Here is a 14,114-nt window from a genome sequence, read left to right as displayed (position 1 = left end):
CACCATGCTCCGTCTGTCTTTTGGTTGTGAACGGCATCAATGGATGTAATTGGGTTCTGTGTGTGTGTGGTGGTGTTTGCACTTTTAAAGATATCTGCTAATTGATGGAAGAATGACTTAGTCAGGGAGCCATAAGGAAATGTAAAAGCCTGTGTTGTAAAATGTGGTACCGAACAGTAGTTCCAGTGAAAGCATCTCCACATAGTTTAACATAGGAGCTTTCAGTCAAATTGGGGAATTTTACAACAACAAAAAATTACCAGATTAAGAGATCATACAAACCATTTAAGGAGGACCAGCGCGCACTGTGCAAATGAAATGTCTTCATTGTGGTGGAAATGTTCAATTGAACAAAAAAAAATCTCCCTGTCTCTGCCTTTTCAATATTGTTCACAGCAGCACATTGCAAAATCAAATTCCTGTTTGTCTCATCCTTGGCTTAAAGCTAATTATAACCCAGTACCGCAGTGTGAGAGATACTACAGTTTTACAGATGGAAACAGGTCTGTCTGGGGTTGCTGTCTAGCTATTTACATTCCAGTCAAGTTCACTCCAAGGAAGGCCAATGCAATCTGACCCTGGAGTGGGAGAGCTCATGTTAAGTTTTTGTCACTTGCACTAGTACAGGGAAATGCCTTTCTTGCCTGCTCTTTCCTAACAATGCAGTGGTACTATAAAAAAATATATTACAAAATCAAGTAGAACAAATACGAGAAATAGAAATAAGAACACGAGAAAGTAAGTAAGCTATATACAGGGTTAGTTCCAGTACCATATTTACAATGTGCAGGGATACTGGAGTGGTAGGTTTAGATATGTATAGGGGTAAGGTGACTAGGCATCAGGATATATGATAAACAGAGTAGCAGCAGCGTATATGATGATTGTGTGTAGAATGTGCATAGAGACAGTACAAAAATAAAATAGAAGGATCGGTGCAGATAGTCTGTGTAGCCATTCTGTTAGCTATTTAGCAGTCTTATGGCTTTGGGATAGAAACTGTTCAGGAGGCTGTTGGTGTCAGACTTGATGCACTGGTACCGCTTGCTGTGTGGCAGCAGAGAGTCTATGGCTTGGGTGACTGGAGTCGAATTATTTTTTCAGGGCCTTCCTTTTACACCGCCTGATATAGAGGTCCTGGATAGCAGGGAGCTCAGCCCCAGTGATGGCCTGGGCTGACCGCACCGCCCTCTGTAGCGCCATGCAATCGAGGGGCGGTGCTATTGCCATACCAAGCAGTGATGCAGCCAGTCAAGATGCTCTCAATGGTCCAGCTGTAGAATTATTCGAGGATCTGAGGGCATATGCCAAATCTTTTTAACTTCCTATTGTCACGCCTTCTTACCGACTGTTTGCGTGTGTGTGGGGAAGAGGTGCTGTCACGCCTTCTTACCGACTGTTTGCGTGTGTGTGGGGAAGAGGTGCTGTCACGCCTTCTTACCGACTGTTTGGACCATTAAGTCCTTAGTGATTTAGACACAGGAACTTGAAGCAGAAATGGGATGAACATTAGTCTGGAGGTTTTGGGTCTCGGAATAAATACACACACACCGTGCGTGTGTGTGCCTTTCAATCCTCCTTTGCTTTCTGCTTCATATCACTCAAAAACACAGAGCTCCTTTGTCATAGGTGGAATGTGTTGCTATGGTGCACTGACCAATGGAATTACATGTCTAGTGGAGCAGGAACTCAGAGTACCACAGACAACACTGTTGGGGGGGTGTGAGTGAGTGGAGTGCACCAGACAACCCCCAGTGACAGCAGCTACACTGAATGCTCCCCTCTTCTTTTGTTTCTCAGATGAGCACAGGTCATGAGGCTCATTCCACAGCAAATACCAGAGCTCCACAGAATAGTTCTCTTTAAACATTCTATTAACCAGTAGGACAAAGGAATAATTCAAATGTGAAAGTGAGTGGTTCAAATAGCAGTCAAACTGACGTTAAAGAGATGTACATGATTAGATTGATAGGTAGATTAACATTACCTCAAACCAATCCTCTGTTACGATTCAATTCACTTCAGATTTCTCCATGAGATATCCTGAGGTCTGAATGTATAATTAACAGATCAGACCATATTGTATCTGCACTGAGGAACATACCTATGCCAAACAAAGCCAGATTGGGCAATAAGTACAATGTTCCAAGCCCAATTTTCTATGTACTTAATCATGATTCCTTCTCAGTAATCTAAATACCTTAAACTATGGGAAATGTTCAACTGCAGTACAGAGGAGTTTTTACAGAGGGATTTTTGGAGCGGTTACACAGCTGAAAAGCAAAACGAGCGTGTACTAGCCCTCTGCCCCCTCTGCACTTCACTGAGTCTATTTTGACAATAAGCGAAGCCACACTGAGATAGAGAGACAATGGTTTACCACTTCAGTCAGCCTCTGAGATGTCTGTTGGGGATCCTATTAGGGCTGGTTTTGATTGACAATGTAATCCATTGCTCAAATATAAAACAAATGGCTTCATAGAACATAACTGACATGACAATGAATGTAGCAAGAACACGTCAAATCTGATACAGGTGTTTGTGATGCAAGGCTGACACCTAGTGATCAACATGACGTATTACACGTAGGCTCTACAGCAGTTAAACTACCGCAAGCAGCTGACTTGCTCAACATCTCAGCAGGGCCCCCAAGTATTAGAGCTGAGCTGATTATAAACTGTAGCACTTTAGGTCAGTGTCTGAAATGGCAAACTATTCCCTTAATAGTGCACACTATCCAAAAGTCTCTGGTCAAAACTAGTGCACTATATAGGGAATGGGGTGCCATTTGGTTCATTTTAACCTTTATCTAACTAGGCAAGTCAGTTAATCTTATTTACAATGACGGCCTACCCTGGCCAAACCCTAACGGCGCTGGGCAAATCGTGCGCCGCCCTTTGGGACTCCCAATCACGGCCAGTTGTGATACAGCCTGGAATCGAACCAGAGTCTCTAGTGACACCTCTAGCACTGAGATGCAGTGCCTTAGACCACTGCGCCACTCGGGAGCCCAACTATAATTATAATAATAGTCTGCCGTTTTTAATTGGGGGGGGGCTTTAGACAATTCAAGGAAACAAATCAGCCTAAATTTCTCTCAATAGGCTTCACATCTCAATACAAGACTGTCTGTCTACCGGTACTATACTTCATAATCCAGATTAGATGTGGCAACTTGTATAAGGTCCAGCCAGTGGCTTTGTCACCATTCAACTGAGTTATGTATTAAAGTTATGTTTAACTCCAAGGTAAAAGGTCACTGGGTTCAACTCAAGCACTGACTTGTGCTAAATTCCAATCCAAATGGCACCTAGGGAATAGGGAGCCATTTAGGACATTCCTTACTTTGTCCCTGGTAATAGCATTCAAGATAAATAGCTACTCCTTAAAGCTTACCCACCAGACAGACAGTGGTATTTATAGCCAGGTAAACAAGCCAATGCTATATCCTCATCCCAAAAAGATAAACCTGCTTGGCGAGAACGTGCATGTAGCCTATTGCAGTCTCTGCAGTCCACTGTTGGGTTCATGGAGACATGCTTTTATGGCAAAGTGAAAGTGGTATTTTATATTGCAGGGGAGGCTAGAGTAAAAATCTGTAAACCTACACAAATATGTACCGTACTAAAGTTTAAATGGGCAATAATATGAATAAGGCCTTTATTAATTAACCCATTTAATTGCCACTGTGTTCCTTTATTCAAGTCTCTACAGACCTCTTAATAATTCAGTACATTTCAATCAAATGAAATGTAACTTAATGTTGCATGGGGGCTTCAGATTCAACATGTCTTACCTTGGTCACAAACATCAGACCTACTGTCTGTCTTTGTTGTTAGTTTGCTGGCTTTGGTACTTTTCCACTTGCACAGAAGACGCCCCCACGTAGCTATCTTCACCTCTAGTTACGTATCGCTTGTTTCCCTCTACGTAGCTCGGGGCTCATTTAGCTTGAGTTCAGCACAGATCGGGCTTTATTACTCAGCCGACCATTGCAGTGAGCAGTCAGAAGCCCGTCGTGTCTCTACCCGAGGCCGGATGGTAAAATCCAACCTCCAGCGGATCTTAAACAGTCATTGCTTTGCTCGCGAGAAAGAAGGAAAACCACAGTGCTATACTACCATGGCGGATTTAAGTAATAGTATTTGTGACATGATTGGCAAGTAAGTGGAGACAGACAGCAAAGTCAAGTGGGGGATGGTAGCTAGCAATTGTTTTCAGTGACGAGGAAGTAGCTACGAATATAAACTGGGATTTAATTTACTATGTCACAAAATACCCACAACTGGTTAGCTAAGTAATCTATGAAAAATATCCAGAATTAATTAGAAAATAATTAAATTGTTTCCAGTTAGTCATCTTCTATTCTATTGTGCTAAACTAGCTTAGCTACGGCACTTATCTAACAGAAGCTAGGCTAACTGTTAGTTACGTCAAGATCTTTTAGGAAGATATTATCACTTTACACACGTAACATAAATAAATGGTTAGGGTTTTCTATGTTTCACTGGTTGCCAATGACACCTATATAAGATGAGTTAACGTTAGATTGTTGACGTTGGCATAGTACCTAGGCTAACTATCTTTCCACCTGAAAACATAACGTTAGTAGCTATAGCATTAACATAGTCAGGTAGCTAGTTGGCTGGTGTATGAGTTAAAGGGCACAAATGAAACCCATTAGAATGGCTCGTCGTTTCACGGATAAACTTCAAAAACAGAATAAAAACATTTCCCTTTCCACTGTAATGTGGGAATCTGCATCCATGATTGCTGCGTTTGTCTCTGTAATCACATCACACTTGATTATTTAATAAGGCCTCAGTGACGCAACAATAGTCGTTTCTCCGTCTTGACATCACAAAAGCATTTATATTGTAACATTACGCCATTATACTATTCTTCCCTCAAAATGCTACAACATTATTGTAATTGGGCATCATAATGTCTCGGTATTGTTGAGTTGGAGTTTCTGACCCGCTTGCTTACAGCTGGATTAGGGTCTGACAGGCTTCCGGTTTAGATTGAAACACCAAGGAGCCCCGAGAGATACATAAGTATGTGTGGACACCCCTTCAAATTTGTGGATTCAGTTATTGCAGCCACACCAGTTGCTAACAAGTGTATAAAATCGAGCACACAGCCATGCAATCTCCATAGACAAACATTGGCAGTAGAATGGCCTCACTGAAGATCTGTCACTTTCAACGTAGCACCTTCATAGGATGCCACCTTTCCAGTTTGTCAAGTTTCTGCCCTGCTGGAGCTGCCAAGGTCAATTGTAAGTTATGTTATGGTGAAGTGGAAACGTCCAGGAGCAACAACGGCTCAGCCGCGAAGTGGTAGGCCACACAAGCTCACAGAACGGAACCGCACAATTGACCCAGTGTCAGGGTTTGGCAGTGGTAGGCCGTCATTGTAAATAAGAATTTGTTCTTAACTGACTTGCCATAAAGAAATTGTTTGTCGAGATCGGTGTGGATCTCAATCCCATCAAACACCTTTGGTATGCCGACTGAGAGCCAGGCCTAATCACCCAACATCAGTGCCCAACCTCACTATTGCTCATGTGGCTGAATGGAAGCAAGTCCCCGCAGCAATGATCCAACATCTAGTGGAAAACCTTCCCAGGAGGGTGGAGGCTGTTATAGCAGCAAAGGGGGACCAACTCCATATTAATGCCTGTAATTTTGGAATGAGATGTTCGACAACCAGGTGTCCACATACTTTTGGTCATGTAGTGTATGCCTCGGAAAACCTACCTCAATCCGGGGATGAGAAATGTGTTGTACTCCGAATTGTTCCATTTATCCCAACTATTACACAGATAAGATTGAATGCTTTAGTCCTCATGCTAGCTAGCAGTAGCCACAGCAGCTGTAATGGCATGTCACGTTGAACAGCAGAGCTGAGTGGCTTACACTGCCATTCCAAAATGACTGCTGTGACTTCTGCTACCTAGCATGGCAGTTTTCCATTCAATCTTCTGTGTAATAGTTGGATTAATGGGAAACTTCGGATTTCAACGAATTTCTCATCCCCGGATTGAGGTATGTTTTCTGAGCCGTATCTCATGCTGGCCCCGCTGTGTCTTCCAAACAGGAATCCTGTCTGACCCTAGTGCAGCTGTAAGTAAGCCGGTCGGATCTGCTGGCTACCAACCCTTATGAAACAATTAAATATCTACATGGGATGAATTCATTATTCCATGTAGTAAGCTACTTATATTTTTGACTTCTAGCGATCATTGTCAGGTTTTAGGGTCATATAGTTTTAATCGTAGGTAATCAGGTAGAAGCTTAGTTTAGATTGTGCACGCTCCTCATTGTGGTGCCTTCCTGTCGACATTCAAGTCAGCCTCATCAGATGTTCTGCAACCCGCTGTGGCGTTGACCAATGAATTTACATTTACTGACATATGATGGCGGATGTGTTTGTTGATCTTGTTTTGCCTTAGATTAATACATTCCGTTTTAACAGGAAACCTGGCCCTACTGTGTCATTTATATTATGTGCTTAATAATGCACAGATTCTGATCACAATTATGAAGGAAGAGCTGATGCTATTTCACATACAAAAAATATAGTACGGTTTTTCATGGGAGGTTTTAAGATCACACAAAAGCTGTGTATTGCATCCACTTTACTGGCCCATCTCACTGCAGTGAGCCTGTGAGCTTTGTAGTGCACATCATTGTTTTCAGACACCCACTCCAGCATCCCTGGCTGCCCCTTAGCCTGTCCTACTAATCCACTCCTGTCCTGTTAGCTAGTTAGCCTGTTGCACTAAATAAATACACTCGGCAACACAAGTGTAAGATTCACATAACAGGATCTGAGTTTTGGAAGTCCTATTGTTGCATCACTAATTCAACCATAGGTAGGTCTAGGTTTATTTACACTGATAAATGTGCCACAATGGAGCACTTTGTCAGTTTATAACAAGGCAAGAGTAAACATGTCATCCGCCACGAATGATGCAGCGCCCGCCCCCTTGGGCCAATTGCGTGTGACTAACATTTGAGTTATCGTATCCATTATATTAACCAGATACTCAAGTGACCGCTATATAACAATGAAAATAAATATCTTCAAAAATGGAAGGCATTTAGCCTGGGTACCCGTCTCTTCAGATAATCCACTCCATGTCGTGTGCCTAAAGAAAAAACGCCACCTGCTGGAGAAGACAGATTTTGGGGCCAGTTATCCCTCTTGCTTCTCTTCTTCCTCTCTGTTGTGACTCACAAATTTCAGTTAATTACTATAGCTCCCATCTTTGGCCAATCAGTGTAATTTTGTAAATGGCAAGACTCGTCATTCACCTAAGTTTCATGAAAATCGAGCCAGTGCTTTTCTGAGATATGGCGTGTGACTAAAGGATGGACCGAGACCAATCCACCGTCCCATCCCTGATTTCATCGCGGGGGACAATAACGAAAACTCAATTGCAGGATAGGATAGTAATAATAACGTGAGGAAAACCAGCCCCACCTCCTACGTTGTTGTGTTTAGCCTAGAAACAGACGGGAATTGGTGTCTTTAGGCTCTGCTTCCTTTGGGTTTAGAAATACAATGGAGAACCGGTGGCAATGAAATGCGAACGTTAGCGTAAACAAACCCCTGTTTCTCCCTCATCCTGTCTTGCCTGTCCCTGCATTGAAGTAGTATCTGTGGGCCTAACCCCCCGCCCTCTCTCTCTCTCTGTTTCTCTGTGTGTGTGTGGCCAGTCTTTCCCTGCACTGTAGTAGTTCCCGTGGTCCAGGGCCTCTGTGGTGCTCCTGATGCCCCTCTCCCACCCCTGAAGATCCCAGGTGGGCGAGGTAATGGTCAACGGGATCACACTTCTTCATCTCGGCCGCTCGACTCCGTGAGTACATCAACCCTCACATACACGACCTGCTTGTTAAATGCAGTGCTTACATAATGCTCCACTGCATCAAGCACACTCGTCACATACTACAAAGAAATATTGTTAGAAGATTATATTTTCAGTTGCAAACTTATTACATTTTACGTGTTAGTCATTTAGCAGACGCTCTTACCCAGAGCCACTTACAGGAGCAATTAGGGTTAAGTGCCTTGTTCAAGGGCACATCGACAGAGTTTTCTCCCCCCCCCACCTAGTCGGCTCAGGGATTCGAACCAGCGCCCTTTTGGTTACTGGCCCAATGCTCTTACCCACTGGGCTACCTGCCGCCCTAAGTTTGTAGTCTCATACATGTACTCTGAATGACATACACAGGGCCTACAGCTAGTATGTGATCGTCGTACTATATTCTAATGTCGTGAATAGGCTACTTGGTCCTTGGGGGAAGGGTAGTAAACAGCTGGTAATTTCACTTCTCTGTGTTTTGTTAACGCCTCTATTCTCCAGGTTTCATTGTTACATATCCTGTTATCTAGTCCTTAGCTTTCATTATGGGGTATCACATGAGTTTACACTACTGCACTCTGACTCCAATCTTTTTTTGGAAGGGTTTATAGTGCACTACTTTTGGCCAGAGCCTTATATAGGGAATAGGGTGCCATTTTGGAACACATACAAAACAGGCAACAATTACACACCGGTCGTTGTCATTCACTCAGCGTTCAAAACAAACTGACATTTCAGGAAGGAATGAGAGAGAAACTCTTGTTTTCATGGTGATGCCATGGCCACATCCTGTCATGTGATGGCTCTGTTAGCTATCTGTGTGAAGTAATAGGGGAAGTAATATGCAGGCTCACTCTTTCTGCTACTACCATGTCCTATTGCAGTGTGCAGGTCGACCGACAGAGAGTACAAATGACAGTCGCGTACTGGTACTATATAGGAAAGGTCCCGTCACCCTCTACTGACTATGATTCATTAGTAATTATTTGGTTGACTGCAAACTCTACCAAGCCCTTCTTGAGAGGCTATTACATGAGCTGAGGGCATAAAAACGGAAATAATTTCCCCTCAGGTCAGTGGAGACCCGTGAGACCTCCAGTTAATACGTAAGATCCAGCAACTTTTCAGAACCGCTCTCTGGACTGGCTGGTTCTGGAGGTCCAGCGGTTCTCCACTGACCTGGGGGAAATTATTTTAGTTATTATGCCCCCAGCTCAGGGAATAGCTTTCGGGCCACCTTGAAATTAGACTCACTGGCCTCATTTGGACAGTTTAGATTGAGTTTAAGGGAAGTGATATGTTTGTTTTGATTCGTCTTGTGTCTTATGTATTGTATGGTCTCAATGGTGACTCACCCAGTATAATACATTTTAAACATTTGCATATAGTGATGTACTGCCTGAACTTGTCTAATAACAACACAGCTATTTCCTTTCTATTGAAACGGTGTGCTCTAGTGAACACAACCATGAGGTTGTCCAAGGAGTTGTTTTTAATCATTAACGTTCCTTCTGTTTATTGGTTTTCCAGAACTTGACGGTGACAGCGGAGCCGGCGGGGAACGGTCGCCCCGGGATACTCCACTTCCAGAGCCGCCTCACTGTTTCCAGGGTGATCAACTGGGACGCGGTGCTGAGTGGGAATGCTCTGTATGTGGAGATACCCATAGACCCCCTCCCCGAGGGCAGCAAGGAGAGGTGAGGACAGGGAGAGTGCTCTGTATGTGGAGATGCCTATCAGGGTATATTTTATTTATTTATTTTTACCCCTTTTTCTCCTCAATTTCATGGTATCCAATTGGTAGTTAGTCTCATCGCTGAAACTCCCCTACGGACTCGGGAGAGGCGAAGGTCGAGAGCCATGCGTCCTCTGAAACACAACCCAACCAAGCCGCACTGTTTCTTGACACAATGCCCACCCCATGGGTCTCCCGGTCGCGGCTGGCAGCAACAGAGCCTGGACTCAAACCCAGAATCTCTAGTGGCACAGCGATGCAGTCCTTAGACCACTGCGCCACTCAGGATGCCCCTCTATCAGGGTGACTCTGGACGTTTGACCGGCAACATTTTAATTTACTGGACATTTGAGAAGTTTACGGGCCCATATGCAGTGGGTGCGTAACCTGATTAAGGTGTAGATTATGGTAATTCATATTAAGGTGTCCACCCACGCTGCTCAGAATGACGGAAATCATATTTACATGATGGTCATTTATATGAAGAGAACATACAAGTCGAGGATGCAACGATACGCGGTACTTCTTAACGAATTCTGATGTGCACTCTGAAGATGTTCGAAGAACTGTCCACATTTAGTTTTCCTCAGACAACAAGATGAGTAACAAACAGCTAAATCACTAGCCTGTCAATCTACTATCCCCCATAGTTAAGTTGACCTATTCTATTGGTCAGCTTATCAAGAGAAAATAGCCTATTCCAGACAGACTCTGGGACAGTTGTGGGAATATTGATCCCTAATTCATAGAACCAGTTGGCCTAAACTACATAAACATTTAAAATAAACGTTAAAAAACAATGAGTCTGATGCAACAGATCAGAACGTTTATCTGAAAATGCTGCTAAACGATTATTTCTTCACATTATAAGTGCAGCAACTTGCACAAGGCAGTAGTCTACCTGGCGCCCCACAAGGCGGTAGTCTACCTGGCGCCCCACAAGGCGGTAGTCTACCTGGCGCCCCACAAGGCGGTAGTCTACCTGGCGCCCCACAAGGCGGTAGGCTACCTGGCGCCCCACAAGGCGGTAGTCTACCTGGCGCCCCACAAGGCGGTAGTCTACCTGGCGCCCCACAAGGCGGTAGTCTACCTGGCGCCCCACAAGGCGGTAGTCTACCTGGCGCCCCACGAGGCGGTAGTCTACCTGGCGCCCCACGAGGCGGTAGGCTACCTGGCGCCCCACAACGCGGTAGTCTACCTGGCGCCCCACGAGGCGGTAGTCTACCTGGCGCCCCACGAGGCGGTAGTCTACCTGGCGCCCCACGAGGCGGTAGGCTACCTGGCGCCCCACGAGGCGGTAGGCTACCTGGCGCCCCACGAGGCGGTAGGCTACCTGGCGCCCCACGAGGCGGTAGTCTACCTGGCGCCCCACAAGGCGGTAGGCTACCTGGCTTCGCACAAATGTTCGTTCCATAATGCAATTAGCAGGAAAACACTGTTGTCAAAAGGGCGCTGCACATGCGAGCGGTTTCATGTGATGAAAATATCAGTTAGAAATTTAGGAGAGGAGATCTAATAGGCTACTTTGAAGCAAGAGAAGACGTGCCTCATATGTATTAAAACATTCAGGTTTCAAACAATTAAGTATATTTTTCAAAATGCATACTGCCTTCAGCTCATTGCAACGTGGTGTGTGACATTGCAGTTTGAGATGCTGTGCTGGTTGACAGATTTTCCGCTCTAAGGCTCTATCTGTATGCTGTGCGAATATACGGTACACACGCCAATTTAATTCCACTAAATTATGCAAATTAACCTATAGACCGATAAGCATGACCAGTCAAATGTATTTCCATCAATCAACAGTTCACAATGTTTTTTTCCCTTCTTTCTCCCGGACAATTGGCCGGTTGGTGTCAAATTAATTTATCTGGCTATTACTAGCTAACGGAAAAGCTGCTGCCTTTGGAACCCGCTCCCTGAGGAGAGGACCGCGTGTGGCTGAGGGAGAGGCCAGGATGGGGTGGCGTAGATCTTTAGAATTGGTGTTTAGTCTGTCATCCAAGTTAACCTCTCTCTCTCTCAACAGTTTTGCGGCTCTTTTGGAGTATGCAGAAGAACATCTTAAAGTTGACCGCGTGTTCGTCTGCTTTTACAAGAACAGAGATGATCGTGGTACGTATAACAGTCCTATTTTAACACGGATTCCTACACCAAACCCACTATTTCAATAGAGAAGCACATCCCAACTGTCCATTTCCCCCCCCCCCCAATCACTGTTTGGGAGATCGTTTGCTCACTAGGAGCTTTAAGGAATAAGTCAAGTGAGTTCAACAACTATATATTAACAAAGGTCATATTGTTTTTTTGTTATTTCTAATGTGTTTCTCTCCACAGCTAAACTTGTGCGCACATTCAGCTTTCTGGGCTTTGAGATAGTGAAACCGGGCCATGCCGTTGTCCCGCCTCGACCTGACGTTTTCTTCATGGCCTACAACTTCGACAGGGACTCTTCCTCCGACGAGGATTAGCTCTGACCCCTGTGGGGTGTTCCAGGAAGCAGAATCATCATGTTAGCCAGTTAACTTTGATAAGCAGTCAATCTCGTGATTTTTAGAAAGCTTAACTTCAATATGGGTTTGTTGGTTGTTAAGTCAGTCATACAAAGTCTATATTTCTAGGAATGGTTAAATTAATTCAGAATGTTTAGTTATGACAGTTGGATGTCTAAGTAACACATTGATCCTGCTTTCTGGAAGAGCCCTCTGAGCCCTGCCTAGCCTGCATCCCAAATAAAGAAAACTGTGCTGTTTTCGCTATTGTCTCACTAACAGTTTCAATGAAGAGATGGTTCAGTCAGACTGAAGTCTGAAAGCCAGACTGTGATGACCACAATTGTGAAGTGAAGCAGTTGTGAAAGGGAGCAATTTCAGTTTGGATCCAGGCTAACTCCTGCCCCCATCCCTGCCCAACGTCCTACCCTCTCCTGTACCCCAGCCAATCGACCACCTGACCCGAGTGCTTACAGCCTTCCATGCTTTGTGTCAAAGGAAGCGGATGATTAGTTTAGATATGTGTCCCCTAGTTTCACAGCTCGCCTGATATTTATCCCTTTGTTAAATTCTTCAGTTCGGTTTCCTTGGTATTTTGTTCCAACACTTCAGAGGGAACCATGTTTTTTAAGGACTTTGAGCACATTGCAATTCTGTTGTCATCAATCAATTGTCTATTGCTATTTTTTGTTCTTTATTCTTGTTGCTAAAAAGATGGAGGACTCGTCGTTATTTCTTAAATGTACAAAAACAGGTTGTCAGGATTACACTTGGGTACTCCAACTTTTAATTTGATTGGCTAAGATATACCTTACTTATAGTCATTGAAATAAAAGCATACGCTTTTATTTAATTGGCTATATTCAATATAATCTTTTTATTTCATTGTCTAAGATTAAAACAAAAAAACAATGTCAGCACCACCTTTAATCTGACAATTGTTTAGATGTAAAGGCACTCAATCTTCTGAAAATGTTGTAATGGTGTGTGTGTAAACATTACTTTTGAGCAAAATCTGCCCTGATATTGGTACTTCGTGGCTGGATAATAGCTCTTTAGACTAGAAGTGTGTGTTGGAGAGCACAGGTGAATGCTGTTTTGTGTGACTGGTTTGGATGCATTTGTGATAAATATGTAATATGATGGGTGAATTGGTACAAAGCTATAAAAAAAAAAGAGGGGAGGGGGGGGAATCCAAAGTGCTTTTCTGTCTCTATACCTGAACATTATTGTAGAGCGTTGTTTGGATACATGTGGTGTCTGATGGGATATTTGGACTTGCATTCCTTTTAATTTTTTTTTTTTTTAAATTCAAAATAGTTTATAAGTTTGATGTGCATCTTGCATAGTGGTACCTATTGTGCTTCTGTGACAATAAAATTAAGAAAAATGCAAGTCTCGTGTGTGGCCTGTTTACATGGCGCGCTGTTGAAGACGCCTGTGGTGGCCAGTCTGTAGCCATGCCTCAGGGCAAGGAGGTGGTTCTCATTTTAGACATTTACCATCAGGGTAGTACGCTAGTTACTGACGTGTCAGTATTTCTGCGAAGTAAGGATACAGTAGGAACAGATTGCCGAGTTGTGACTGAATAAACTGTTTTCAGCTCAGATACAGTACGCGTAAATATTCTCAGAGGACTAGCATGCTATTATCCCTAAACCTGTAATTGATTGAATTCAGGGGTGCGTTATGTATTCTATGGCTGTCTGCACTCGTACACTCCCCTTCATGGATTTAAAAGCAATGCACTAGTGTGAGGAATATGATGGAAACACCCACCAGCCAAATACTTTTAAATGCATAAAGAGGGGGGGGTGCACACTTCTGGAGAAGGGTAGAGAATAGGAACGCATTCCTAGTAATGTTATAAAACGACGTTATTGGGGGTGTAATAAGATGTTAGTCCACGAGGAGGCAGCGCACCACCAGGATATTCCCTGTTCTGTTATAACCTGCACCATTTTGTATGTATGGCATTGGTTTCACATGCAGAATCCTGGGGTGAACTAAATCC

The 14,114-nt window shown here is 43.8% G+C and overlaps 1 pseudogene; it reads left to right on the top strand.

The window, feature by feature from the left end:
- Positions 1-3,946: 3,946 nt before the first annotated feature.
- LOC139538452 (ornithine decarboxylase antizyme 2-like) lies at positions 3,947-13,495 on the top strand (annotated as a pseudogene).
- Positions 13,496-14,114: the final 619 nt, after the last annotated feature.

This window comes from Salvelinus alpinus, chromosome 1, assembly GCF_045679555.1.
Source record: "Salvelinus alpinus chromosome 1, SLU_Salpinus.1, whole genome shotgun sequence".
In the NCBI taxonomy this organism is placed as follows: Eukaryota; Metazoa; Chordata; class Actinopteri; order Salmoniformes; family Salmonidae; genus Salvelinus; species Salvelinus alpinus.
This window is presented reverse-complemented; position numbering and strand designations above follow the sequence as displayed.